This window comes from Ptychodera flava, chromosome 7, assembly GCF_041260155.1.
Source record: "Ptychodera flava strain L36383 chromosome 7, AS_Pfla_20210202, whole genome shotgun sequence".
Lineage (NCBI taxonomy): Eukaryota > Metazoa > Hemichordata > Enteropneusta > Ptychoderidae > Ptychodera > Ptychodera flava.
In genome coordinates this window covers 7,621,828-7,629,904 of record NC_091934.1, presented here as the reverse complement: position 1 = coordinate 7,629,904, position 8,077 = coordinate 7,621,828, and the positions used below count along the sequence as shown (strand labels likewise).

General features: G+C 37.6%; 1 long non-coding RNA gene across 1 annotated transcript; it reads left to right on the top strand.

Annotated features, from left to right (window-relative positions):
- Positions 1-4,302: 4,302 nt before the first annotated feature.
- Positions 4,303-5,183, top strand: LOC139136100 (uncharacterized). Its single transcript, XR_011553102.1, has 3 exons — positions 4,303-4,432; positions 4,634-4,820; positions 4,987-5,183. It is a non-coding gene; the product is annotated as an uncharacterized lncRNA (long non-coding RNA).
- The last annotated feature ends 2,894 nt before the right edge of the window (positions 5,184-8,077 follow it).

Sequence of the window (8,077 nt, the reverse complement as noted above, 5' to 3'; positions counted from 1 at the left end):
AAACGTTTTCGTCCTTTCTTTATGAGTTTAGTTGTTTGTATGCCTTTTTGCCAATACAAATTGTCACGTTATCAGAATTTTTAGTTGACGACAAGTAGCTTAGCCAGTAACACTGCTTTAGTTGCCATACAAGAGTATGCGTGAGATCTTCAAACTTTCAATTCATATATATTGTCCGTCGCACAGTCTAACAGACACAATAAGTATTACATGGAATACCTTTAAGCAAGGGGAACTACAGGATGATTCAGGACAACCTATGGATTACTACGAATGGAGTGTGGCTGTAACTTCCATCGAACGGGATGAAGTACATAATGATGTGTTGATTCCATGGCAGCGTATCAACGTAACATTACATTCTGGTCAGGTAATTTCATTGCATTACGGTAGTTTTAGCAGTGGTACAGATATGCCTGTGGTACCTACAGTATGAGACCTATCTTTTTTATGATTAATCGCCTCGCAAAACATTGCAGATTTCATCAACAAGTTCTAGTTTTAAAGATACATATTGGTATTGTTTGAGTGATGTGCCTTAAGAATTGTTCTCTGTTACGAAGGTACGGAATTAACATGCAAAATATGGTCGAAGCAATTTTGAGTTGTAGTTGCATTTTAAGACTACCAAAAACCCAGCTCAGTTATTTAGGTTTTGATCATTTCGTGCTCTTATTACGTGATAAGATTGATTAGTGCGTTATGTGATGTGTTATAAAGAATACAAAACATATATTTTATTGCATCAGCCATGACGACATCAATTAACAAGTTGCCAACAGGAGCCTGTGATATAGAAATTAAATCACCATATTGCATTTCTACGGCATTGACATATTCGAGCGAAAGATGAATATAATTCACCGCAATTTAAAGTTCATAAAACAACGACTTAAATCGACAACGTTGTGTTAATTAACCAATTGAACTCCAAAGTTGCCAATCAATAATACGTTGTTTCAATTACAATCTAGCTTTACCTTTGAAAGTTTACACAGATAATGTTTGACACAACGTTCCGAAAAGCTCTGCTACGTAAACGTTATAACTATATATTCAACATCTCTTTTGAATCTTTTGCAGATCAGTCACGTTGTACGAACGCCTTTTCCTATCGACTTTACTCAATGTGTTCGCCTTGGCTTACGTGGATACAACAAAGCTGGACTTCATACGACTATATATGAAGATATCAATGACTGCAGGTCATTGAACTCCGGTGCTGTGCACACAAATAAAGTGATCGACGCTGTAGGTGACTACGATGATGCAACTGATGATGTCAGGTAAACATTAAAAAAGACAGCTAGATGTAAATCTTGCGAATTTGTAGTAAAATATGTCGAACTTGACTTTTGTAATCAAGGCGACTTGATGTCTTAGCTCTATATATATTTGGATGTATATCTGAAAGGAAAAAAATGTAAAAACAACAAATCGATGGAAACCTCGCTTTTTTTCCTCCGTAGTGATGTTTATGTCGACGACAATGATATTTGGAAGGAATCTGACAGAGAGTACACGAGATCACATCATACGTTGTCAGCTGTCTGGCCAACATTGGAACACAGCCACTTTTGTTGGAAAGTTATATCTGACCAAACGCAGAATTACCAACCATATCGTCGCCAATCGAACGGCCTTGACTTTGATACATACGAATGCTCTTCTCCAGAAATTCTTGCTTGTGGATTTTCAGACGTGAGTACCGTATTCCACTAATATCTATACTAATTCACTACCCTTAATATTTAGGGATGGTGTGTTGTAATTTTCGGTATCAATTTTTTTCTCCTTCAATAGGTCAATTTTGTAAACGTTGGGAATCTTGATTTAAAGCACGGATGGCGATACCATATCTGTATACATGCAAATGAGACAACAAAGGTGTACGGAAATATAGCAACTCTACTCCCTGAAGTGTCTGAATGTTCAAATGGAATCGTTGCTGATCACACGCCGCCGGAAGCCGGACAAACATGGATCGGTTGGCACAAACAACTTTATCAGGTAAAACAGACCTTTATCTTCTCTATAACCAAACAAAGATAGGTTTTGGTGTGAATTTCTCAAGTATTGCACACGTGTACTTTAATAGGAAGGGGAATCTGAATAACAAATGTAGCGCGCATTGTAATGACTTTTAAAAAAGTGTTAACTTCTCGTTCTTTCATTAAAAACTCATTGAGTTTCACTAATATTTGTTTAAAGGCATCAGCTACAGATTTTATCGTAAGTTGGAATGGCTTTTACGACGTTGAGGAACATGGGAAGACTTCACATTCATCAGGAATTAGAAGATACGAGGTTGCTATTGGTAAGTAGATACGTTCAAGACCATCAAGACCATAAAATAGATCTTTGTTCTTATAACGCCATAATACTGTGTGACAATTGTACAGTGCAAATGAATACAAATTGTTGTAACGATGCTTTTTATTTTAGCGTGAAATGTTTTTAAGGGCTTTGGTATAATTTACAATATTTTGCTGAAAATTGTCTCAGGTACTTCTCCTGGTGGAGTTGATGTCCAAGATTTCCAATCTGTCGGTGTAACAAACTGGGTCAATGTATATAATCTAAGTCTAAGCGGAGGTCAAACCTACTATGCGACCGTTAGAGGTATGTTGTCGGTACTTTGTCAACGTTAATACAATCGTGGGTGACTATTCATTGAATTTTAATAGCGTTTGGACAATTTCAATACGACCAGTGCAACTAAATAAATAAAGTGTCCTCATTTATTTCGAAACATACTGTTAGTCAGCAATAGTTGTCTGCAATTTACTCCATCATACTGATTTATATCTTCGCGATTTCTTATAGTTTTTTTTCTTGATTTATTGATTTTCTGACTGTGGTGATTCTCAGTTTTCTATTCGTTGAACGATGAGGAATGACATTTTGACAATTATAAATTGACAGCTATTGACTTCGTTGGATTGTTTACCGACGTGGTTTCCGATGGAGTCACTGTTGATACATCGCCTCCAGTAAAATCCGAAATGGGTATCGATGTTGGCGGGCCGTTCATCACGTCTACGTCTTTCATAGAAGCGAAATGGAAAAATGTGTTTTCGGATGAAGAAAGTGGTGAGTACTTCTTAGAACGTTCGATGTATTATATTATTATTTGACAATGATTATGAACACTTGTCAAAATATTAAAATAAGGAAATTGGTGATGACAAACGTACCTTTCAGGTATCATGTACTATGAGTGGTGCATCGGATCAAAACCTGGGTATGCAAATGTGTTTCCATGTACGTCAACCACCCAAGAGCAAATCACATTGCAGGGAGAAGAGAATGACTTAAACCTCCTCGAAGGGCATGTTTATTATGTCATGGTTAAGGTTAGTAACGTTGAAATTTACTCAGTAGCATGCTAAGTAAATTAAAAGAAATACAAAGTAGTCAGGATACTTGATACGTCAACCGAAAAAATACTAGTAAACATCTTGCAGAAGTGTAACAGCAAATGGATTAATCCACACGCAGAGAGTTCGGGAACTGAAAACATTTGCAAAAAGGAGGATTGGGATTATAAAACTATACAAAGGTATTGAAGCAAAATTGCTCTTGAAGGTACTGTCCAAGAATGTTCCTTAATTGGACACATTTTTGGCAACACATCGACATCCTTCCTCAGGGTTGTCATTTTAAAAAAATACAAATGTACTGTAAGGAATTGGCAATGGGGAAAGTTTTCACAATTCCTTCTTTGCTTTTGCCCCGTTTTCAGTAACAACCTCAGTGAAGGCGACTGTCCTAACTTTACACTAAGTTGTACGAATTTTCAACTATTTCCGTGCTAATTCATGCTAAAATAACTCTATGTACATTCACAGGCGTACAATGGAGCTGGTCTTTCCACGTATGCAATATCCTGGGCCTGGTTAGTAGATGCATCTCCACCTGGGAGGGGTTACGTATATGACGGTTGTAATCATGGTAAAGACGACGACTATCAGGTAATGCAATGGCATCTACCAGGAGAGGTGTAATAGTAAGACAGAATTGCAATTGGATAACTCTTGGTCAAATTTGACTTCTAATATCTTATAATTCAGATGACCTAATGAGAAGCATACCCCGGCTAGAATGTCAATGAATATTACGAGTAAAACGCAATAATATCACCTGATATTGTCCTTTAACAATAATTCATACGATATGGTTGGTCACCAAAATAAATGAAACGGTTGTTAAAGTTCGCAAGACCATCGGTAATACTTCAGTTTGTCCAAAGTTACTAACTTTTGATCAATATTATCCTTTTCAACTCAAAAGCTTCGCCTCGATAAGCTTTGTGCTCATTGGTATGGATTCCAAGACCCCCACTCCGGACTGACTGGGTATTCATGGTCTGTTGGATCATGTCCTGGTTGTGATGACGTCTTAGCGGAGGAAAGTGTTGGGTTATTCACAGGTATGGCATCATTTATGAATCAGTCTGATTACATCTTACTGTGGCACATAACATGCGATGTTAGCAATGTATTGTGCAAAATTAGGAAACATTGAATGGAGTACTTGTCTTAATGGTCTCAATTTGTAACCTCTGAGAGTAGTTAATCAGAAAAGTGATACATTTTTCATTACCTTTTCGTTTGCATTTTTGTTTTCTCAGCCATGAATGTAAGTTATCTGTGGTTGGAACCGGGCACGAGATATTACACCACTGTCACAGCCTGCAATGCGGCAAGATTATGTACAAGTGTAACATCAGATGGCATTGTACCGGATAACTCACCTCCAGTAGCAGGGAACGTTTATGACGGAATTTACGATGGGGATCTTCAATTCCAATCGTCTAGGTAGGCCAAACAAACTGGAAGAAATCTCAACTGTATCATGCTATACTTTAAGCATATGGCAAACAAAAGGAAATTATCGAAAGATAGCCTTGCTAGTTCACGTTGTATTATGGCGTACACTATGATTATCGTGCAAACTTCAATTTCTTTCACATGCCTTGTTCAGAACAACCTTGGCGGCACACTGGTACAACTTTCATGATCCTCACACTCAACTGTCTCACTACGAAGTTCGGGCAGGCACGACTGTTGGTGGCGAGGATATATTGGCAAATACAAAGCTCCATCTGACGGAGAAGATCTTCACTTCAAAATTGCTCCAACCTATTCCTTTACATAGTCGTGTGTATGTCACAGTGAGAGCATACAACAAAGGAGGTCAGTTACTCTTTCTGTGAAATGAAAACTGATATAAATTAAGACGATAAACTTAGAGACATAGGTTTTGTTGCAATATAATGTTCAGCTGACCTTGCTTACTCTATACTAGTTGAAGCACGAGGTATATAGTCTTGATGATAAACCATGTTTTATATATCCTAGCTTATCTTTATTCAGTCTTGTGGGAGCTGAATCTTAGCGAAAGCCCATTGCTCCTGTAACAAATACAGCAAAAATAAATTCATCTCATTTTATGCAGGTCTTTTCGTTGAAAAGTCGTCCGATGGTATCATCGTGGACGAATCTCCTCCTGTTATAGTACAACCCGCTGAAATAGAGGACAATCTTGGCTCTATTTTCCCTGGCACGAAGGTTAGACACTCCTCCTTTTAGTGGCATCAGAGGGAATGTGCATCAAAAGTTCGAGTAATCCACCCATCCTCGTTGGTTTTAATGACCTTGTGAAACCTAACGTTTTCCATGCCTGTTTTACTGATCAGCCTTTGTATCTTCATAAAATAATGAACCATATTTCATCGTCTCACATGTCTGCATTCTTTTGTTTCAGGTTTGGCATTCTACGTTACGTGTTTCGTGGGAGTTTCAAGACAACGAAAGTCCTATTGAGAGCCACTTGCTGTCAGTCTTTACACATCACCAATCGGAGGATCCTACACCTCCTGTAAAGGTTAATACATTTGCTATTTTTTCAAATACATGTGTACTTTTGAAGCAGTGTTTCTTTTTTGCATGGCCTAAATTTTTAAAATTGAATATATTCGCGGTGATTTGGGTAAATTTTTAAAAACCTTTTTAAACAAATTCGACTTTTTGGTCAAGTTTAAGCGCCTTCTATTTTGACTATTATATAAACTATTGTACTATAAAAACAGTAGTTTTGTAATATAAGTTCGGATCACCGACTGTCGTAGTAAAATGCAAAACATTAACTGAGGTTCTTTGATATTTCCCCTAAGATACCGGGCAGTTTTCGAAGATATACGTTTACTAACCTATCTCTGCATGATGGTGACACATACTATGTCAGTGTGATAGCGTGCAATGCTGCTAAATTATGCATATCGAGTGATACAGGTGATGCAAAGGTGAGCAACATTAAAAGGTTTGTCATTAACGGTTACGGATACTGCATGAGGCTTACGCAAAGAGAAGTGCTGTCTAATTTTAGAAGTCTTTAGTATCTGAAATTTGGCAATGTACATCGAGATCAGCATATGAACTTCTCTCAGGTATTGTGGTGAATGTATCGTATTTCATTCAGACTTGGAAATTCTTTCAATTTAACTTACATTATTAACATTTATGCTTAAATGATGTGCTTAACTGATAGTGTGTCATAGTAATACAAAACATTTTTGATTTTCAAGAACTTAACGTTTCAGTTTTTATTATGAAACTGCGCGTGTTTTGGTGTACTCTGACTGTAAGTCATCCAAATAAATTTTGAGTGAGAATAAAGAATGGAAGACAAAAACCTTTTGATACACGATCAATTGTCTAATGGACGAAGGCTTGAGCTTTGCTCTAAATTCCTAACCCTAATAACACTCTTGGGCAGTGGCTTGATTGATGCGAAATGTGATCTGTTTCTGTTTCTTGAAACAGGTTGATTCTAGTCCACCTACTGTTGGTACGTTTGCCGTAGATACCGATCATGCTGCTGAGTTGCCACGTCACAGACAGGATTCAATGACATACCATCAGAGTCAAGGTGGCACTTCAGCTAGAGTCAACCTAGCCTGGCTCGGATTTTCCGACATCCATTCAGGAATCCTCCACTATTATATAGCTGTTGGTAGTAGCTTCGGTTTATGGGATCTTTCTCAGGTAATCGTCCATGCACTGTTCTCCTTGAGATATTTTGTTGGCAATTTAATTATGGAGCATATGTTAGTATTTATATTTGTTGAATCACAGCTGTGTGCAGCGGGCATGGACAAAGTTGTCTAAATTATAGTGTAGTAGTTGAGAAGTAGCGTTTCAAGTAATATCCCGAAATCTGAAAATCCTTACATTTCACAGGAAAGTATCGTTTCTGGAAATTTCAGAAATCCCCGGTACTATTTTAACAAACATCGAAACCCCCACATTACGTTCTCCAGGAACTTCATATGTAAGCACCATTTCCGGAATAGCACTGTTACCAGAAGCTCCCTAATTTGAATCCTTAAGCAAATTCTTACCCGGTCGAATGAAAGTACTTAAGGAAGTACTTAATGAAGATGTATGCAAGTATTTATGAAGTTTACAAGAGTTATCAATGGGTTTGTAGGAATGGAGCTGAGGGCTAGGAACGTACTGTAAGTCTATTATATTTCATGCAGAGCAAATCCAGGAAGTGGTGGGCTTTAGGCTTCCACTGGGGCTGGGGTGTTCTATGAAATGGATGGTGGCAATGAGGCTGGTAAACAAATTATATATGGTAACGTGCAGAATTTAAATGTTTTGGTATTAGATGTTTCCTCTAGTACTGTGAGATAGTCGAAGCAGATTTTATCTATGAAATATTGGGATGTTTGGGATGATGGTACTGTGGGGATATTGATATTTCTGGAAACAGCACTTTTTTATGAAATATGACGATTTTCGAGGTTTCTCAAAAGTTGCTTCAAACGATACTTTTCTTCTACTCAGTGGGATACCAAATTACCCCTTTTAGGGATGTCAGATAGCCTATAAGTCTTATCCATGTTTACTTGCCAGGTGCACTGTATACATGAGTCCGACTCATGTTACCACCACCGAATGTTTGTAGACGATTTGTACTCTTCATGAATTACGTACCATTAAAATGACTTCAATACATTGTATGTTTTGTTAGGACCAAGCCATTGAAATTGGTTATCAAGATGGAG